The sequence below is a fragment of the Zootoca vivipara genome, chromosome 5, assembly GCF_963506605.1.
Source record: "Zootoca vivipara chromosome 5, rZooViv1.1, whole genome shotgun sequence".
Lineage (NCBI taxonomy): Eukaryota > Metazoa > Chordata > Lepidosauria > Squamata > Lacertidae > Zootoca > Zootoca vivipara.
Genome location: NC_083280.1, coordinates 21,776,990 through 21,799,756, shown reverse-complemented (window position 1 = coordinate 21,799,756; position 22,767 = coordinate 21,776,990). Strand labels below are relative to the sequence as shown.

At 44.9% G+C, this 22,767-nt stretch overlaps 1 protein-coding gene across 1 annotated transcript in view; it reads left to right on the top strand.

Annotated features, from left to right (window-relative positions):
• The window catches only part of KCNAB1 (potassium voltage-gated channel subfamily A regulatory beta subunit 1), a 197,008-nt gene that overhangs the window by 100,254 nt on the left and 73,987 nt on the right, over positions 1-22,767 (top strand). The gene's annotated exons all lie outside the window — the stretch shown is intronic.

Sequence of the window (22,767 nt, the reverse complement as noted above, 5' to 3'; positions counted from 1 at the left end):
TTAGCGGGTTTTTTATTACATTCTCCTACCCTTTCTTGATCACCTTTCTTCTAAGTTGCTCACATGGCTTCTAAGTTGCTCACATGGCTCTATCTCCTCTTATCCTAACAAGAACCCTGGTTTAGGCTGAGAGAAAATTACTAACCCAAGGTCACCCAATAAGTTTGATGGCTGAACTGTGTTTTGAAGCTGAGTCTGGGTCTCCCCAGACCTAGTCCACCACCCAACTCTAAGTATTAGGCTAATGCAGGCTGGTTTTTGAACTTTGAAAGAGCTGAGTTTTGCCCACCTGGAATATTTCATCTCTTCTTATTTTGGCAGCAGACAGAGTCCTACACCACTTTGGCACCAATGAAGAATGAGGCCCCAAACGTCCAGAATCTGCTTTATGTGGTTGCAAACAACCACTGCAGTTCTGTCTCTTTTTAGTCTAATGAACGAAATAGCAATGGTGGAGACAAAGGAAACCCTTCCTGACTCACCAGGTTAAACTTCTCAAGACTGAGTATAAAGTGGCCATTTAGGCATTGTCAAAAAAAATGAACTGCATCACTGTAAAAGATGACCAAAGAGGTCACAGAACTGCATAACATTTGCAGGTGCCAATTTATGTGTATAGTTCCAATTGAGTGAGGAAAAAATCACAATAAGAGGAATACTTGACACTATAGTTGGGAAGACTGTGGCAATATGACCTGTGGTCTGTCCGTGTGTTAACTGTTGGTGGGGAACTCTGGGGCTCCTGCTCTCTCTTCTTATGATTCTGTATCTTTAAACCAGACTTGGACTGTACAGCCCTTCGAATTGAGGAGTTCTCCAAATTCTCCCAGTCTCAGGAAAGTCTTCCTCTGTAAAGTTGATTACATGGCCACCCTATTAGAGCATGAGAAGGTTTTGTGCTGGTGTTAACTGGAGTTGCTGGAGAATGAACTGTGGCCTACCAGTAGTTATAGCATGTTGAGTTTTTCAACTTTCAAATTCCAAAAATGACAGGTGCTGAAAAGTTGTAACAGGATTATTAGGGGATTCAAAAGATATTTTGGTTAAATTACTATAATTTACCAAGTATTCCTTGGTAAGTAAAATGTTTGTACAATTGCATAGAAATAATTGCATAGGAAAAAATTAAAAATGATTTCCAACTACTTGCAGTTCTCTCTCTGTGTGTGTGGTAATTTATCATTACCTGACATTTTCAGAAGTTAAAATTATCTGACTTTCTGAAAGTAGTTTACAGTCATACCTTGGTTTACAAACAGCTTAGTTCTCAAACATTTTGAACTGTTTTTGGAACAGATTCCATTCGACTTCCAAGGTATGACTGTATATGCTTTTAAAACAAACGTAGATTTGCCAAGCTTAAATGTTGTATCACATTGTCACATTATAATTCCTCACATACACACACCCAAAAAATTAGACCCAAAGTGAAGAAATTTCCCAAAATTAAGTTTCATCCCTCTAAAATGATACACCCTATTAGTATCATAAAGCCCTGGATTGAAGCATAAGCTATTAACCACAATGGCTATGCTCTGTTTCCTTGGCCGGAGGCAGTAAACGCTTCTGTATACCAGTTGATGGAAACCACAGGAGGGGAGAGGACTCTTGTGCTTGGATCCTGCTAGGTGTTTTCCCACAAGCATTTGGTTTGCGTTGTTAGGAGAGGATGCTAGACCTGATGGGCCATTGGCCTGATCCAGCAAGCTGGTCTTACATTCTTATGTACTGGGACTTCCTCTGGCTGGGACCTCCCTCTATAGCATTGTTAACATATCACTTAATTCTAGAATTCTAGGGCTTCCAGGGCTTTCCCCCCAGCCAGGATTCACCAAAATTCAATTCTGCCACCTCTCAGGTGGGCAGAACAAGGGAGGTGTCCATGGTCAGCTCAGTTGGTAGATCATGGGGATCTTCATTTCAGGGTTGTGGGTTTAAGCCCCACAGTGTGCAAAAGATTCTTGCATTGCAGGTTGCAAAGGTGAATTCATACCTGTACAACACCGAAGACTGCTTCTCCCTCTCTTCTTCCCCGTAAAGGGGTAGAGGGAGAGAAGTTTTCCCTGGTGCATTTCATATATGACTAATAAAGTGTAGTTATATTCAGTATCACTGACAAGCACTTCCAGATCACAAGTCCATTGTGTCACCTATGTTAGCTTACACAGACATCATCCCCTTAAAATAACCATACTATGCAGGCGACAGAGTGCAGCGCATTCCTGTTACCTGGATACAGCTCTAAATTTAAGCTCCAGTCATTCGCAAGTATTCAAATATTTTAGAATTAATTAAAAATGAATTAATTGTCACCATTTCCTAACCCTGCATCTCTAGGGACAAATTAAGCGCCCTCTCCACGAGTACAAAATGGTACCCAAAATGCATTTTGGGCTTATTTGTGATGCAAGAACTTCCAACCAGCCACAACCGGTCATAGCTATTATTGTGGCACCTGGTGGCACCTGGACTTGACTACTTCAATACAGTGTGCCTAGAGTTGCCCTTGGAAGCTACTTAGGAACTGCTCAGAAAACTGCTCAGAAGCACATCCTACTGTTTCAGAATATGGCAGTCAGATTGAAGTCTGCTACTAGGAACACATTGCACTAATCCACGGGTGTCAAACACAAGGCCCGGGGGCCAAATCCGGCCCGCGAGACCTTGTCATGTGGCCCGCCCTCTAGAAGCAGGGCCGGCGCATCCACTATGGCCAGGACCCCGGCGGAGTGCGCAGCCGTGGGCAAGAGGGCGAGAGCGGCGCCCGCCACTTGCTCCGGGGCTTTCAGTTCAGCATGTTTGGGAGCGATCCTCCGGCGGCCCGAGCCCACGCCGCCTCCCCACAGCCCCGACGTCAGGCGCTGGGCAGCCAATGGCAAGCCGAGGCGCCCGCGGCCGCTCCTCCAGAAATCAGAAGAGGAGCTCAACAGAGTGCAAAAGGGCCAGAGCCGCCCAGGGTCCAGGCGGAGGGGAAGTCGTGAGCTGGTCAGGCGCCACGCTCCCAGCTTCACGCCCTGCTGAGCTCGTGGGGATTCCCCTCGGCAGGGAAGGCGCCGGAGCCCGCAGAGCTCGCCAACCGAACAGCAGCAGCAGCAAGCAGCCGCCACCGCCACCAAAGCTGAGGCAGGAGCAGCAGCTGTGCGAGGTCTCGCGTTCTCTCAGAGGCTCGCGCTGCTTCTCGCGTTCTCCCTCCCCCTGGGTGTGGGGCTGGCTCCCTCTTTCTGGATGGATGGAGTGTGCAGCTGCCTCTCGTGTGTGTGTTTTTAGAAAGATTCAGATTTTTTTTTAGGAAAAAAATGCGTGTGCACGCACGCCCCCCCCTTTTGGGTGGAGTGGGGTGGCAACGGCTCTTTAGGTTGTGTTCCTAAAGTTGTGTTCCTCAGTCTAAGCCAGGGAGGGGCTGCAAGTTTCTTTCCGCCGCCACCAGTACTCTCCCCCCCCACCAAAAAAGTGGGGCGGGGTCAATCTAGCAACGTTCCCTCACCCCCGATGCTGCAGCCTCCCCGCTTGCCAGCCTTCTCCCGAGCAAGGAGTCCTGCTCGCGAGCAGGATATTATTAGGATTCACAGTGAAGCATCCTCCATGATGTCAGGTCTTTGCTCTCCTCTCTCGCTCTCTTTCTCTCTCTCCCCCCACCTCCACCCTCGCGCCACAACCAGTCTAGCAAACGGGAGAGGGGAAAACAAAAGCGTCATGTCAAATTGGTTGTGCCACAGCAGCTTTTCGGCTAGTACTCCAAAAGGAGCAAGGGGGGGGGGCTTCTCAGAAGGAGGACAGGAAGGACTGCAAGAGCCCTTTAAAAAGGTGCTTTGAAGCGTTAGCACTGGGGGGGGAGGGAGGGGTATGTGTGCAAATCTCAGACTTGGGCCGTGGTTTTAAGAGTTTGGTCAAAGTGTGCGCGTTTCAGACTCCCTTTCCTCCTCTCTCTCCCTGCGCCTCTCCCTCTCCGGAGGTTTAGTATGCTGGCTGACAGCTACGAGTTGTAGGTCCGATCTTTCCCCCTTCTGTTTTACTGTCTCCTCCCCCCTGCTTTGATGCCACAGCTCCGACTTCAACACATAGTCCTACAGATACAACCGGCCCTTTGAGGGTGACCAAACTGCTGATGCGGCCCCCGATGAATTTGAGTTTGACACCCCTGCACTAATCTCTGCTATCTTCCTATTTGTTTCAGGGGACAAGATAAGACACTTCTTATTTATTTATTTATTTATTTATACTTTTCAAGTTTATAAATTTCACTAATTTTACAATCATTTTGGCATTTCAAAGCTTGACTTCCTTCCCCCTCTTTCTGTGGTTCCTTAAATTCATTTTTAATATCTTCTGCATATCCAAATTAGCTTAATTTGCTCATTTATTCATCTTCTTTAAATATATACTCTTATGAAACTGCAGGCTATTACAATAATCCTGCCGATGTTCTTATCTGTTTACAGTTTGTCTGTAAATATTCAATAAACCATTTCCATTCTTTTATTAAAAAGATTGTTATCTTAATGGCTTATTCTTCCAGTAAGTTTCACCATTTCTGCATATTCCATAAGTTTTTGTATCCATTCTTCCTTTGCTGGGACTTCTGCTTCTTTCCACTTTGGGGCAAGTAACATTCATGCCGCTGTAGTCACATACATGAATAAGTTCCTATACAGTTTAGGTAGTTCTGTCCCTCTAATTCCCAAAAGAAAAGCTCCTAGGGTTTTTTTGTTGCAACGGTTATTTTCATTTCATGATATATCATTTCCCAGTAAGCTTTAACCTTACTAAAAGACCACCACATATGATAAGATAAGGCACTTGTTTTAAAGCTTGGTATCAGGGTATCTGAATCACTGTCTGAACTCATATGAACTTCATTGCTCCTTTAAGATCTTTGTCAAAGGCCCTGTTCTGGGTGTTGCTGCCTTGAGTGGTGACTGGTGGATTTGGTGGAAACTTTTCGCTGAAATGGTCCCCAATGGCAGGTTAGACACCAATGGAGGTAGGACATCCAATTATAAAAGGGGAGCCAGTGTGGAGTAGTGGTTAGAGTGTCAGACTAGCACCTGGGAGGCCAGAGTTCAAATATAACGAAGGCATGCAAAATGGCCATAGTCTAGAAACAGTCTGACCCGTCCGTTTCTACTCTCAACACACCGCTGCTGTAAGCAAATTCCCACCAGCCTTACTCTGGCATAAGAATTAAACTGAGAGAAATTCTTAGGTACAGCAGGGGAACACAGAAAACTGCCTTCTGCAGAGCCAGACCACTAATCCCTCCAGCTCAGTATTGTCTATGTGGACTGGCAGTGACTCTCCAAGGTTTCAGACAAGGAGTTTCTCCCAGCCCCACCTGGAGATACTGGGGTTAGAACTTGGGACCTTCTGCATGCGAAGCAGATGTTCTGCCACTGAGCCACGGCCTCTCCCCAAAGGGCAAGCCCTCTTCTCATGCATAAAATACCCATAGCTACCCTGCCACATGCCGCTGTGGGTTAAACCACAGAGCCTAGGGCTTGCCGATCAGAAGGTCGGCGGTTCAAATACCTGCGACGAGGTGAGCTCCGGTTGCTCGGTCCCAGCTCCTGCCAACCTAGCAGTTCGAAAGCACCTCAAAGTGCAAGTAGATAAATAGGTACCGCTCTGGTGGGAAGGTAAACGGCATTTCCGTGTGCTGCTCTGGTTCGCCAGAAGCAGCTTTGTCATGCTGGCCACATGACCTGGAAGCTGTACTCCGGCTCCCTCGGCCAATAACGCGAGATGAGTGCCACAACCTCAGAGTTGGTCACGACTGGACCTAATGGTCAGGGGTCCCTTTACCTTTACTCTGCCACATTGGTCAGCTTAGGCCAGTATTGTCTTCTGACCATGTCTTTCCAATGCTTCTTTCCTTTTAGCTGGCGCTGGTAGTGACCCAAGAGCCTTATTCCATGTAAATCAGAAGCTATGTCATTGAGTTATGAGTGTGTGTGTGTGTGTGTGTGTGTGTGTGTGTGTGTGTGTGTAAATAATCTCCCCATAAATATCCAGTAACTTCCCTTCTTCTCCTTCCATGGTTCATATTATATATACTTTCCTGCATATTTTACTATAACCATTCAAATCTATTTTCCACTTCTACATCAATCAAATAATGGCTACTCTGTTGAATTTATCTTAATTCTGCCAACGTTTTCAGCTGTGTACAACTGCTGTCCATATATTCAATAAATATTTCCCACTCTTCTTTAAATATATGTTCTTCTTGCTCTCTTATTCTCTGAGTTAAGGCTGCACGTTCTGCATATTCTAACATCTTAAGTTGCCTATCCTTTTTACAAGGGACCTTGCTAATCTTTCCATTTCCCCCCCCCAAAAAAAAACATGGGAAAATTGAGTTATGGTTCTTTGTCATGCTGCCCACTCATTTCCTACAGCAGGGTTTCCCAAACTCAGGTCTCCAGCTGTTTTTGGACTACCATTCCTATCATCCCTGACCCCTGGACCTGCTAGCTAGGGATGATCGGAGTTGTGGTCCAAAAACAGCTGGAGACCCAAGTTTGGGAAACCCCATCCTACAGAATTTAAAACCACAAACCCAGCAAGCTGGGCAGGGTATAAATAATAAAATTATCTTCTGTTGTTGTTGTCTTTGCAGTGCTGAAAGATGCTCATCTATTAGAGCAGTACATGTGAAAAGGATCTAGGAGTCTTGGTAGACCACAAACTTGACATGAGTCAACAGTGTGATGCAGCAGCTAAAAAAGCCAATGCAATTCTGGGCTGCATCAATAGGAGTATAGCATCTAGATCAGGGATCCCCAAACTGCAGCCCTCCAGATGTTTTGGCCTACAACTCCCATGATCCCTCGCTAACAGGACCAGTGGTCAGGGATGATGGGAATTGTAGTCCAAAACATCTGGAGGGCCGAAGTTTGGGGATGCCTGATCTAGATCAAGGGAAGTAATAGTACCACTGTATTCTGCTCTGGTCAGACCTCACCTGGAGTACTGTGTCCAGTTCTGGGCACCACAGTTCAAGAAGGATACTGACAAGTTGGAACGTGTCCAGAGGAGGGCAACCAAAATGATCAAAGGCCTGGAAACGATGCCTTATGAGGAACGGCTTAGGGAGTTGGGTATGTTTAGCCTGGAGAAGAGAAGGTTAAGGGGTGATATGATAGCCATGTTCAAATATATAAAAGGATGTCATATAGAGGAGGGAGAAAGCTTGTTTTCTGCTGCTCCAGAGAAGCGGACACGGAGCAATGGATTCAAACTACAAGAAAGAAGATTCCACCTAAACATTAGGAAGAACTTCCTGACAGTAAGAGCTGTTCGGCAGTGGAATTTGCTACCAAGGAGTGTGGTGGAGTCTCCTTCTTTGGAGGTCTTTAAGCAGAGGCTTGACAGGCATATGTCAAGAATGCCTTGATGGTGTTTCCTGCTTGGCAGGGGGTTGGACTGGATGGCCCTTGTGGTCTCTTCCAACCCTATGATTCTATGATTCTAGGTAGCCAACAGGGTGCCCTCTAAACATCGCTGGACTAAAAAAACCCCAAATCCTGCACCATTGGTGGGGTCTGATGCGGGTCATATTCCAACATCATCCAGGGAACAAAACTTTGGGTACCCCTGCACCAACATTGCATCACTCCATGTTATGTTATGGAAGATCTCTTTCACAGACCAGCAGTCCTAATTATGACCTAATTCAGGATGTAATGCAACTGGAACTTCATTAACCTCAATCACATCACCCTTGATTTACCTGGTTGCAATCGAGAGCAGGGTCTTGCAATCTGCTTCAGGGCAGCCAACTGTGGCAGCATCCCTTGACATTTCATTCCACCGCTTCTGCTTAGTCAGCACTTTGCCTAAGAGTTTAAGCCATAATTTAAATAAGTTTAGATGGCTATTAGCTTTTTTTTCATACGCGGCGTTGAGTATCATTTTTCAGATCTTAAAATAATCCCCGAGTTGATAAATGAGGCTTATGTGATCGCCAGGGTAGAAAAGTCCTTTCATTTCAGCTAACAGCAGCATATTTTTCCATGTGATGATTTCTCCCCCTACTTACAAAGCTTTTTTTCCTGATCACGAACTAGGTGAACCTTTTTAATGAGCTGCATATTAAGCTCAGCAATACAGAGCAGATATTACGAGTTAATTGGGGAAACAGGTGTTCCAGGAAAAAGACATCTCATGCGAAGCAGATGAAATTGAGCAACATTATGTAAAGAACCGATCAGGTACAAATGAACCGGTGGGATGTTTGCTGTGATCGATGTGTCTTCTGGCATCTTGTCAGAAGGAATGAAATGACTCTGAATGATTTTAAAAATTGTAGATACACTGCTACCAAGTTGGGAGGCAATCTTCATATATTAAGCCAACCCCAATATCTACATATATTTTAGAGGTCTGTCAATTTCAGTGTCTCATTTCCACCCCACCCCCCTCTAAAATTCAGTTCTCCACATTTCCACATCAGTTTGCATTTTTTTTTTTAAAGTTCATTAATTTTTTTCAGCATGTTAGTGCAAATTTCTCCTAATACAACATTTTTGTATGCAATGTTCCCTAATAAGTATTATTTATTTTTTTGTAAAGCAGCTTTCCCTGATAGAATGCTCTTTATTGCTTTATGGATTTTATGCACATTTCCCCATGATATATGCATTTCTTGGACACATCACTTGGCAGCGGAACGGCATTGCAAAATTCAGAATATTGTTTAGTGGTTGAGTGTGTCATGAAGCTTTTCACAGGAATGGGTGTGGCACCCTTCCAAAACTGCCACAACAGCATTGCCCACTGAATGCTGGTTTTCCTTGGTGGAAAAGCAGTTGTTTGAAATAGTCTCAGGCCAGAAATGGGGAACCCATGAACCTCCAGATGTTGTGGACTCCCGTCATCCTTACCAATGGCCATGCTGACTGGGAGCTCATAGAAACCAAGAACATCTGGATGACCACAGTTTCCCTGTCCCCCACTTTAGGCTATTTTGTTGCTTGACATAGCCCATAGAGCAGGCTTCCTCAACCTTGGCCCTCCAGATGTTTTGGCCTACAACTCCCATGATCCCTAGCTAAGAGGACCAGTGGTCAGGGATGATGGGAATTGTAGTCCAAAACATATGGAGGGCTGAAGTTTGGGGATGCCTGCCATAGAGTGCCCTCCTTCTAGGCAGGATGCTTTACAAAGTCTTACTGCACCATTAAGATGCTATTTTTTGCCTACCTCTCTCCCCTCCATTCATGGTGCCACCTAAAGCAAGACTCTTCACCTTCCTGCAGGCCTGGGACCAGTTCTGCTAAGCTTGATATAATGCATTAGTGTATGGCATAAGAGTTACTTCATCCTACACTATAGTTCGCTATTTCTGGTGGGGAAACTATGGGTAGTGGGCTACTAACAGAGGAGCAAATTCTTCTTTGGCTATCACTCATAGCCAAGTAAGATTGTCTTCCGTAAACATAGTTTTAACAATGAGTCCGTAAGTGACCGTGGGGGCCAATTATGGATCCACACATCCTTCCACAGTGGGGACATACCGGTAGGTTTCCGAGCGAGAGTTGATCACAGTGAGGGTTTGCCAAGCGTGTCTTCCTCTTAGCACACTTCTCCCTTGCATCCTGAGTTCAAGCGTCTTCAAAGCCCATGACACCTTTGGTAAAGGCTGTTCTCCAATTGGAGCGCTCGCAGGCCAGTCTTTCCCAGTTGGCGGTGTTTATACTAAATTTTATTTATTTTAGATTTGCCTTGAGAGAGTCTTTGAAACTCTTTTGTTGACCACCAGCATTACGCTTTCCATTTTTAAGTTCGGAATAGAATAGAGGAGCAACAAGGAGCCTGGTAGAGGCAGGTAAAGAGAACCCCCCACCCTGGCAATTAGAAAACCCCCAAGCAGGGCAGAGAAGGGATGAGAGGGGTGGAGATGAGCCAGCTAGAGATCTGGTGAATCTTAAATCAGTCCAGCAGCCAAAGAGTGTCTCAGCCCAATGGCACATCGGCCTGGAGCTGGCACTTTCACCCTAGCTGGCACAAGTGGCAGAGTTTCAGTGCCTCTGATCCATCATTTAGCCCCACTGTTCCCCGACCGCCTGGTTCCTCCAGGGAGTCCCCATCACTCTCCAGAAAGGAGCCCATCAGAGGGAGACATCTGCCACATCCGACCACCAGTTCTCTCAGCAGCATGGATTGGGGATCAGGAGTGCTCTGTAAGTGTCCAAAGAGGAAAGGAACAGTGGTTGGTTAGCAGGCTTAAAAAAAAAACATCCTTGACCCCAAATGTACTACAGAGAGCTACTCGTGTTGCTAGGAAAGGAATGACTTCTGTGATTAATTTTGAAACCCAAGAGGGATGCTTTAGCAATCATTCTGGGGCAATCTAGAAGTTCATAGTAGTCACCAGCTTCTCTACCAGATTTGGCATCATCCAGAAGTCCAAGTTAAGTAGAGCCATCATGAACCATGTGGAATTTATCTGTACAAAACCACCTCCCCCCCCCCTACTCCACTGCCTGCAGTAGTAATTGAGTTTGGTGGTGAACAAACATCCCTGGTCTATTGACACATGCCTCCTCATGTGAGCATAGCAGTTACTTCCACCATGTGGTTTGTGGGATGTGGCCATGTGGCTCAGAAGGCAAAGCCATCACTCAAATTTAGATTTCTTAGGTGGCGATGGGATTGTGAAAGGCGCCTTGTGGTTTCATATTTCCATAGGCAACCAAACGTCTAAGTAAGAAAGCGGACCATTCGAGTTATTTTTGGTTCTACTATTTAACTTAGCAAAGCAAAACAAATGCAAGGCAATAAGATGAATCTTAGCTGGAAATGCACACATTTTTCAACAGTCTACTCTTGTTTAGCCTGAAAATAAAATATACAGGACATGTAATTCATAAATTTGGAAGAATGAATCCGCTGAAGGAAGATAACAAGTTTTTGGGTGCTGCGACTGCATCCTTGGCATGTGTTTAAATCCTTTCCAGAGAGGCATCCTTGTATCAGTTGCAAGTGGCAAGTGACAAGCTGCAATAATTATTTTAGCTACCTTCAAACATAGACCTAATATGAAGCTGAGGTTAGCAGGGATGGCTAGACAGCAAACAGAGCCTGGGTTCTGGTTCACGACAAAACCTTTAGCATACATAAGCTTTGAAGGCTTAAAAAAAAACCCACCACTGCTAAACCAAAGATACTCACTTTGCATCCTTCCAACATGCCACCTAACACTTTGAGGACATGAGTATCTTATATGCGTCAAGGAGTCAGGATTGCCTGGTGGGAAGTTATGGGTGGGTGAGAAGGTGGGAAATAGTCACCCAATTAGATCACTTGCATGCAGATCAGTTTGGGGCATGTGACACGGACAGTCCTTCTTTCATACTCAACTCATTGCTCACTGAAGATCAACCTGGCATATGAAACAATCATATGGCAGCGTCATCATGAGATAAGTTGCAGTGCTTCTGAACTCGTATCTGTGGATTGTTTGCTAAGGCTGTCATTTTGCTTAGAGGGGAGCGGGCCTCTTATGCATCACCCCTCCCACCCCCTCTATTTGGTCACCCAAATAGAGGACACTGATTTATCCCAAAGTTTCATATGCTGATTTATATCCCAAAGTTTCATATGCTGATTTAAATCCTAGCCATCATTTAGGAAATGATGGCTAGGATTTAATCGAAATATAATCGTGATATATAATGGGGAAGACTGTGACAAAGTGACCTTTGTAACTGCAAAAGTTGCTGTGCGGGTGCTGACTTGGGATGGACAACTTGAAAGCCCCTCCTGTTTCTCTATTCGTTTGCTGCTGCATATTTAAATTTGACTTGGCCCAGACAGCCCTTCAAGTAGGAAATGGTCACCCTATCAGAGAGATGAAGGAAAACCTCAACCATATTTATGACTACCGGAATAGCTCAGACAGTAGAGCATGAGCTAGGAATAAAAAGGGCAGCTCATTAAGCTCATTAAGTCCACAACACACAGCAAACATGACAGAGTTGCGGGCTGGGCCCCCCCACAGATTGATCAAGCTTTTCCCTAGTTACATCAAATTGAGGTTCATGTCTGGCAAATGAGTCAATGTCAGTCTGCACCCTCTCTCTGGCATGAGCTATACAGAAACAGGAGTCCACGTGTGGTTTCATCATCTACATCTGCTGACCTTATATAGCTCAGAAGGCTTTCTGCCCTCTCTCCCTCCCCCTGGTTTTCTCAAGATGTTAGACTCAAACAAAGACAGGTTTTTAAAAAGAAGTGCAGGTGTGGTTTTTTCACATGCCAGATATATGAGAAACAATTTTAATTAACCTCTTTAGAAAAATTGCAGAGCGCTACACGGGCAACTTGTCATATGATGGCAAAGGGCACAGATCATTTTAGTGTATTATTATGTACTTCCCAGGCTCCAACAATAGACAAACCTCCTCGTGGTTTCCCGCCTCCTGTTTCTTTTCTTTGTCCCCTCTCTCAGATGTGCTAAGTCAGAACTTCACCTACTCAGCTGAGAACGTGGCCTGTTAAGTTCTCTCTCACACACAACACACACACATTTAAGAGACACCAATTTTTGTCCAAAAAAAATTAGGAAGAATAAATCTTATCACTGCAAGGGCCGTAGCTCAGTGGCAGAGTACATGCTCTGCCTGTAGAGAGACCCAGGTTTAATTCCCAGCATTTCCAGGCAGGCTGGGGAAAATTCCTGTCAGAAGCCCTAGTTAGTGACTGGGGAAGCGCCATAGCCATTCTGTTGTGAGCACCGACTCAGAAGAGGCACTTTAGCCCTGGATAGCTCCATGCTGTGCTCCCATTGATAATTCAGTTATTGCTTCAGCATTAGTCATCCATCAGTTGAGCCTTAAATAGGAGCTGTAGCTCTGTCTTGTTAACTAACTCCGCCTTCATGGGGAGGAGCCTCTTCTTTTAAAGGGGCACAGCCTGCTTTAGCAGTAATGGACTCCAACAGAGCAGGGGAGATTCTGGTTGCACTGGGTTCTGAGCTGGAATCCTCTGTGTCCGAGGACGGCAACACAATACCATCAGCCGTGAGGGGTACTGCCCCACAGGCTCTTTTTGTGGCACTGTTTCCAGCTTTTTAGGTGGAGGCAATTCCCTCTTCCTCTCTGAATTCCCAGTCTAATCCAGTCTAATCCCCTGAAGAAGTAGAGCCCAACAACCTCAATGGTAGATCATGTCGAAATATCAGTCTGCAGCATCTACAGGCAAGGCTCAGTAAGGCCTCTGTCCAGAACCTTGGAGAGTCAGTGTCAATCAGTGTGCAGATGGCTAGATGGGCCAATGGTCTGACTCAGTATGAGGCGGTTTCCTAGTCAGCCTAGCCAATCCTGGGCTAAATGCACCAATGTTTGATGCAGACCAGTTTGCTATATTCTGAATGCTTCTAAATTAATTCATCAAGTCCAAATACAGTGGTACCTCTACTTACGAATGACTCAACTTACGAATGTTTCTACTTACGAATGGAGCTCCGTCCGCCATCTTGGATGCTGTTTAGATAGGATTTTTTCTACTTATGAATTTTTAGATAGGGTTGCTTTGACTTACGAACTTTCCCCCCCAATGCATTCCTATGGGATTCGACTTACAATTTTTTTCGACTTATGAATGTGCGTTCAGAACGCATTTAATTTGTAAGTAGAGGTACCACTGTAAATGTATGATGTGCTTGCAACTGACACATCCAACACTACCACTAGGAACTAATTCCAGAAAGTAGGATCTACAGATAAAGGACTTACCAACACGTCCACCTTTGATGTGGACTGGAACAGATTACAGAATCGGTGCTGAATGCTGCACTGTCTTGGCAAAGTGGGATGCAATCATTCTGTTCCCTGACAAAACTCTGCCAAGCAGTTCTGCTCATGCCGTCTGCTGGCTTCTGGCATTCCCTGATTGACAGAGTAAATTTATCAAAGAGGAGATGAGTTTACACTTAACTCACCTCCTCTTTGATAAATGAGTGTTTAGATTTAGCACTAACCTTGCTGAACTGATGGAAAATTCTTGGCGAGCTTCAGGAGCACACCCAAAACTCATCACACCCAAATCTCCTCTAGGATAGTTAGTGATTTCTGCATTAACTACCACTGCCCTTACGCTTGCTGATGATATTACTGCAAAATGCAGGTTTAGATACTGGGAGAAAGAGTCGCATGAACACAGACCCACACAAATGTTGTGCAAAGATACTCAAAGGCCCGCCGGAAGGTTTTTCATAGGGCACTTGGCTTGTTTTGTCTTAAGGGCCTCGTTGGCCACATATACCAGATGTAAGAAATGCCTTGTCCTCTTCTAGCTCACATCAGTGGAAATAGGGAGCAACTGACTTGCTGTCAGTGACACGGCACTGATAGAAAACCAGCATGACAAGGGGAATAGGCACAGAGTTTGTCAAATCTTCTGCTAAAGGGAGAGAAAAGGACCACTACAATAATGTTTCCGAGGCCATGTCAAGCAGTGTTCTGCTTCTGTCTTAGACTTATCTGGATGACTCTTAATTTTGAAGGTCAAAAGCTCGAAGTGTCCTGCCTGTGTTGCCTATACATATAACATACTGCCATAGGGCAGGATCCATGGGAAGTGCTAGTGCTAGTGCTAGTGTGTGTGTGCGTGCACGCGCTCCATGACACTTCCAGCTGTATCCAACTGTGTGTCATTGGTTGGTTCACTGGTGTATGGCAGTGGTGACCGAACTTGGCCCTCCAGCTGTTTTAGGACTACAACTCCCATCATCCCTGGCTAACAGGACCAGTGATCAGGGATGATGGGAATTGTAGTCCCAAAATAGCTGGAGGGTCAAGTTCGGCCACCACTGGTGTATGGAATGCATGCATCCCTTCCCATAACAAAAAGTTCCAGAGCTATTCAAAACAGGGATAAAGTGCAAGGATATTTATAAATATATTTAAAAGACAGAATAAAAATTTCCAGTCATTGGTGTTGCCTAAATGCCCAAGGAAACAAAAATGCATTTGCCTGGTGCTAAAATGATGCTCAAGCTGGCACCAGATGGGCCTCCCTCAGGAAAGCATTCCACTGGACAGGGGGCTACTATAGAGAAGACCCTGTTCTTTCATCACCCCCCTCCAGACCTCCTTCAGAGGTGGCACCAGAGAAGGGTCTCAGATGATGATCAAAGGGTCTGGGCAGGTTCTATGGGGAAACTTGCTCTTAGGTATAGGGGTCCCAAACTATACAGTGGTACCTCGGGTTACGGACCTGATCCATCCCTGGGTGCCATTTGCACCCCAAAAAGTCCGCAACCCGAGCGACGCTTTTGTGCATGCGCAAAGTGTGCAGAACGCTTCTGCGCATACGCGCATGGTGAAACCCGGAAGTAAACACTTCCAGGTCCACTGCGTTTGTAACCTGGAAAAACACAACCTGCAGCAGACGCAACATGAGGTATGACTGTATAAGGCTTTAAAAGTAAAAAAAAAAAAAAGAATTTTGAATTGGATCTGAAAACAAATCGGCAGCCAGAGTTCTTTATTGTTAATTGTTAGCATTATAATAATAAACACCTACTGGAACACCACGAGCCATTGAGTACAAACATCATTATACAGGAATCAAGCTTTCCCTCCATCTGGTTAATTCACCAAATCCATCCCAAAATACCTCCGAGTATCTGGAGGCCACACACACCCCCAATCCCCTATCAATATATGCGAGGAACAGGAACCAGATTTCTGTAAATGTACCCTCTTTCATCTGATCCCTTGCTAGCTGCACCTGTCTTTCAGATAAAGCAAACTGTGTTAGATTCACACAAAAACACTGCAGAGTCTAATCCCCAGGCATTTTCCAATGCCGTGCCACCTCCAAATGCCCTGCCAACAGCAAGTGCTATAACTGTGGCTGCATCCACACTGCAGTTCATTCCATTCCCCCCCCCCCCGATACTTCTCTGCTAATTTTCACATTATACTCGAGCTTTCACACAATGGAAAAGCCACTTCTAGAAAACTAATGGAATACAGTGCATGCTTAGCACTCATTTCCATGTTATTTGATTCCAGGGGAGGGAATCCATTTATAGCCCCATTAAGCTGAAAAATCATGGGAGTAAAGTGATGAAATCTGGGGCAGTATATACCAGCACACAGTTCTTTCCCTAGGTTTTCATGAAGGAATCATTGGGGGGCAGGGGGCAGAAGCACAAATGTGCAGAAGGTGGGGAGAGTAACATCGTTGTTCAGTGATGTTCACTGTTGTGTTGCATCACACCCACTGGCATGAAGGAGATTTTAACACAAAGTGCTGGTATAATGGTTTTTTAAAAAGCCACAGTTCCTGAACCAAACAGGTGCTGCAGTAAAGAAGAAATATTAGAAAACTGGACAGAAACAATAGCATTAGAATCAGGAAAACGAGCACAATCCCCTACACCTGAATTTACCCAATATCTTTGTAATAAATAGGTTTATTCCTTTGATACAAGCACCTTTTGCAGTCATATTATCCCTTTTCACAACAGCTGAGTTAGGTAGGTTAGACCAAGAGTTGGTGACTGGCCCTGGGCAGGAAGTGAGGGAAAACTAGAATGAGTTAAAGTGAGGCGAAAATGTGAAACATCACTAAGTTTGGCTGATCTTCAATGAACAATCAGTCTGATTCGCTTGCATTGTGTTTATACATCTTCCAATTATTATTCATTCAACCCACAGTTTTCAGTGCATTTCCCCATCCTCTTCTTAACCACAAAAAGTCCATTTGGTGGCAATAGCAATAGCAATGACAATGACAAAACTCTCAGCAGCCTTGACTAACTACAGGTTTCCAGATAAAATAAAAAATAAAATAAAAATGTCCAGTAACACCTTAGAGACCAACTAAGTTTGTTCCGGGTATAAGCTTTCGTGTGCATGCACACTTCTTCAGATACACTGAAACAGAAGTCACCAGGCCCTTATATATAGTGGGAGGGTGGGGTTTTTCTCAGAAGTATTCTTCTTCTTCTTCTTTGGCGATCACTCGTAGCCGAGTAAGATTGTCTTCCACAAACACAGTTTTAACAATGAGTCCGTAAGTGACTGTGGAGGCCAATTCTGGATCCACACGTCCTTCCACAGTGGGGACATTGGTTTCCGGGCGGGAGCTGATCACGATGTGGATTTGCCAAGCATGCCTTCCTCTTAGCATGTTTCTCCCTTGCATCCTCAGTTCAAGTGTCTTCAAAGTCCACGACACCTTTGGTAAAGGCTGTTCTCCAACTGGAGTGCTCACAGGCCAGTGTTTCCCAGTAGTCAGTGTTTATACTACATTTTTTAAGATTTGCCTTGATACAGTCTTTAAACCTCTTTTGTTGACCACCAGCATTACACTTTCCATTTTTAAATTCGGAATAGAGTAGTTGCTTTGGAAGACGATTATCAGGCATCCGCACAACATGACCAGTCCAACGAAGCTGATGTTGAAGAATCATTGCTTCAACACTGGTGATAGCCATGTTCAAATATGATAGCCATGTTCAAATATATAAAAGGATGTCATATAGAGGAGGGAGAAAGGTTGTTTTCTGCTGCTCCAGAGAAGCGAACATGGAGCAATGGATTCAAACTACAGGAAAGAAAATTCCACCTCAACATTAGGAAGAACTTCCTGACAATAAGAGCTGTTCGGCAGCGGAATTTGCTGCCAAGAAGTGTGGTGGAGTCTCCTTCTTTGGAGGTCTTTAAGCAGAGGCTTGACAGGCATATGTCAAGAATGCTTTGATGGTGTTTCCTGCTTGGCAGGGGGTTGGACTGGATGGCCCTTGTGGTCTCTTCCAACTCTAGGATTTATGATCTTTGCTTCTTCCGGTACAACCAATGGGTATGGTAAACCTGTTGACGACTGTTAACAACTGCAATTAGTCCTACAGGAAAAAGCAATGGATGGTATGTAGATGACCAAAAATAGATTTAGCATATGTAATGAGACAAGAATCCAATATCTCTATTCAGACCAGGTCTCTCCATAGTTTTACAGGTTTCTAGAATTCTTTGGAGGAAGCCATCAGTGCATTTTTTAAAAAAATGATACCAGTATCAGATACTGTCATCTCTTTTTTTGTAGCCCATGGCAGTCATTGTGTGCTGGCATTGATGACTTTTTATTATCAAGATATGAGTACTGGCACCTGATTACTTTTACCTCCCCCCCAAAAAAAAACCACTGGAAGACATTGTTAAAGTGGTATTATCGTGCTTTAAATGAAGGTTGCCATAGGTCCGGAATCTCCCAGACAAATTTGGAATACCGTGTTCAACAGCAGCGTCTGGGCAGAAATCTGCCAAATGTCCGGGAAAATCCAGCTGTATGGCTGCCCATGTCGGCAGTGCTGACTTTGCCATTTCCCCCTTAAAATAGCTCAAAAATGGACATTTTGTGGGGTTTTTGTGATCTTGCCAAGAAAAGTACAACAACCTTGGGCAACGCTATTTCAACGCATAGTGTGGATGTGGGCTGGGTGAAAAACAACCCGAAATGATAAGCAGGGGGATCAAATGCACTGCATGTAGATGATCAAAGCTGCAACTTTCAAGGTAGTTCTGTTCAGAAAGCCCTTCGAGATTAGCAGGATTTAGAAGCAGAGCTGATTGAAATAAGCCCTCTCCATTTATGAATAATGATCACATTTTCGAAATCTTCCTGGCAAATCGCCGTGTTCAGCCCCAGAGGGAATCCTCCTCCTCCAATGGGTTTCATCACACTTGATTAATTTCTCAGAGAGTTGTGGCATGACATTGTGTCACATCTCACAACACGACATTGCCAGCTAACAAGTACTTGGCATTTCAAAATTGCAGCTTGGTTTCCTTCCTTTTACAATTCCGGTTCTAAACTTGAAGCAGCTTCACTTGGTCATTTCATGCTCTCTATTTGGTAAATATACACACGAGGAATTCTAAAGTCTTGGGAAATCTAAGTATGTTCTGCACCACTAACAGAGCCCAGGCATTAGATCAGCATCATATGCACTCCTGTGTGCCTCAGATTCTAGCAATCTGTGCTCTCTCTCTCTCTCTCTCTCTCTCTCTCTCTCTCTCTCTCTCTCTCTCTCTCTCTCATTCTTATATGCCAAGGATGAGAAACCATTTTTATCCCGAGGGATACATGCATTGCTTCAGGGTTAAATCTGCTGGGGGGCACGCATTGGTATTGGGCAGGGCTGGAGCCAAAGCTGCTTGATGCTGCCTTCATTAATCTCTCTCCCTGTATGCCTCTCTTTCTGCCAGCCACCTTTCTTCCCACCCCTTGCCACCTACATGATATTAGGCAAAGAGCCACATGTGATGCTAGGGGGGCATGCTGCCCATCCCTCTGATGTAAGGGCAATGTTATGTGGTCACCTCCCAGACTCGACAGCAAGTCTTCTGAATGCCCAGCATGTGCAAAGAACCTAACTCCATCTGTCTTGCCTCTTCAGTATGGGACTGGGATCATCTTTAGCCTGCTTCTTGCATTGTGTCTTTAGAATAGCCTTTCTTTCCTCTAGGCAGCTTGGGAGATGGAGAATGGCTCAGTGGCAGAGCATCTGTTTCCCATGGTCCAAGGTTCAGTCAGCAGCATCTTCAGGTAGGGCTGAGAAAAAACTCCTCGCTGCAGCCTTGGAAAGCCAACCAGCATACACAATAGTGAGCTAGATGGACCTATGGTCTGCCATGGCATATGTTGGTTCTGTTATGTCCTAAGTTTATAACCATGGGGTGGCATTCAGCTTAGTTTTGTTCAGAGTAAACCCATTGCAATTAATGGACGCAGCTAAGTTGGGGGCATTAATTTCAGTGGATCTACTCCGATTAAGACTTAGTTGAACAGCACCTATTATATATGAACGTATCCTTAGTAAATTTTCGTCGCTGAGCAGACTACTGCTAAATTGTATGCTCATTGGAGCAAGTTCATAAATCAGGAAAACACACAAGGAGCCATAGCTCAGTGGCAGGGCAGCTGCTCTGCATGCAGAAGGTCCCAGGTCCAAGCAACATCCTCTCCATGTAGGACTGAAAATGTTCCCCGTCTGAAAAACCTGGACAGTGTAGAACAGGGGTAGCCAACATGGTACCCTATGAAGGGTACCCATGCAGTGGAAGTTGTTCCCAGTACCAGTCATGACATGGAAGCAGAGAAAGGTTCAGATAGTTTAAGGTTGCAGAAGATAAGGCTCAGTAAAACAGTTCTGGACATAGATGTATGCATCTTGTAGGCTTTTGCAGATACAGATATATACAAGTACAAAGTGTTTCCACTGCGCTAAATAAGTTCAACAATTCAAGACGTAACACTGGACAAGTAACACTAAGAGACTGATGACTCACAAAGTAACAAAGTGAGCTGACTTGCATTAATCACAGATATAGCTGGGGCCCTGGGCTGTTACCATAGCAACTGGCTTGGCTGACCTTGCTCATCCACAGGGTGATTTATGCTCTTGAAGGAAATTAACTCTGTCTCGTATCCAGTTATTCCAACCCCTTATAGATGCTTCAGACTACATAGATGTTTCAGTTCCTATGTTCAAGTGCCTTGAGAGATTGATTCATTGGCAATTTCTGCGGGAGACTGAACTCAATTTCTCCAAATCAGCAAATTATCTGCTATGGAGAATTGCACATTGCCTCATACCTGTTGAGAGCTCCGCTGCCCCCCCCCTCCAAGGCTTCACACCCGCTGCTGCACCTATAGAGGTCCTTTCCCATACCCCATGTTGAGAAAGGGGAGTACAATCCCTACCCTTCTCTTCTTTCCGATCATGCCCACTTGGTGACAGGGAAGGAGGAAATCTGAGAGTGCTATTGTGGATTGTCGTGAAAACTTTGAATGTGCTTGGAGGAAAGGTGAGAGCTGCAGTGAGCGTGAGGTTATTCTTACCGATGTAATGAATGGACTCTTAACAATTTGCACCTGCGTAATGCCTTTTGCCCACAGGGGCCTTATTACCCTCTCATACAATGGCATATTTTTAACAGCTATACTGTACTGCGAGTGCCAGCTAAGCCCCCCGGGGACATTCACTCCCACCAGGAAGTGTTGCTGCAGACTTTTCAGTAACTTCTGCCGATTGAGCTGAATCCCTGCCCAGATCCCGAGCTCACTCTGTCCTGGAAAGCAGGCTTTACTAGCATTCGGTGCACTGCAGTCCTGGCACGTGTTGAAGCATTCACGAAATTGGCTCATCGTCATACCAAAACCCTTTGAAAAACTCAGTCTACCTTGACTTCGTTATGGAGAAGTAAGGAGGAATGCCTGTGCGGATCAACCCTACTGCTGCTATCCTAAATTGGCTTACTGTCAAGCTAAGTGGATTTTGGACTGAAAGTAAAGTCACGTTGGGTTGTGATTTTCTCAGCATTCATGAATTAGTGGTGAAGTTATGGCAAAATAAAAAAATTCCTTCAGTAGCACCTTAAAGACCAACTAAGTTTTTATTTTGGTATGAGCTTTCGTGTGCATGCACACTTCTTCAGATACAATGAAACGGAAGAGCCAGACCCTTCTGTTTCATTGTATATGAAGAAGTGTGCATGCACACGAAAGCTCATACCAAAATAAAAACTTAGTTGGTCTTTAAGGTGCTACTGAAGGAATTTTTTTATTTTGCTTCGACTCAGACCAACGCGGCTACCTACCTGTAACTGGTGAAGTTATGGACTGCAAAAGTCGGGGGCCAGACACACACACAAGCAGTCCAAGGCAAATCTATATGTGGCCAGTGTGTTCTCTCCAGATGGAGGTCACTGATGGGCATGACCAAGGGGCAACGGAGTTGATGGCCACAGCAAGCAAGGGTTCTGATAGTCATACTCTCAAACGAGAGATGTTATACTGCCTGCCCATCATAGAGCCCAATATTATATATCGGTATTTCCTAAGACCAGGGCCAGGGTTAGTGGTGTCCTGCTCTGTGAATCTGACTGCTTGTCCCTGATACCAGGTAGGCATCATTGGGCACCTTCTAAGCCCCCCTATAAATGGTGGTTTGTTTGTTTGTTTGTTTGTTTGTTTGTTTCATTCAAGGGGCAGGTGAGTGGACAGTGGTGCCTTAGGAAAGAGAGGAGTGGACCTCACTGGGTTTCTTTTGCACGGTACCCCTCCCAAAAAAACCTGGAGCTGAAGTCTGATGGCCACCATTCCACATTTCACACCAATATCCCAAATCTTCCTCAGCACAAATACCCCCGGGGAAAATATTTGTGTCATAAAGTAGTGTTATTCTAGAGGCATTTGGGGGAAAGGGCAGAGGGAAGATAGCAGCCACTGACTGCCAAGCCCAAGAGGAACTCCTCCATCACCACAGGCAGTGGCAAAAAGTTTTGGGTTTTTTAAAAGACAAATCAACACCCTGAAACCCTGTGATATTTTTCACACACACACCCTGAACTTGCCCCCAGTTTCATGCACTTCTTCTGCTTGCACATCCAGATCAAGGCAATAGTTTAAAACCTTTTTGTTTGTCTCTAATTTCTACAAATCATGTCGAATCCAGAGGCTTTGTATTTCTTGCACTTTCGCAGCCCACTTCAGGGCCTGAAAGGGGCTTTGAGACTTGGAGATACATGCTCTACAATCCATCACCAATATAGCCAATATAGTTTTACACTGAAAAGCTATTGGTTCAAGTGCCAGAGCCCTTGTTTGGTCACAGATCCTACCCCAACACCAGAGCGTTTAAAATGCAAAATTTGACAACTGTAGTCCTTCCCCTACCACTGTATTCTCCCAGCTAAAAATAAATTCATTACTCCTTCATCAGCTGAATGAAGGAGCCTCTTTGTGGGG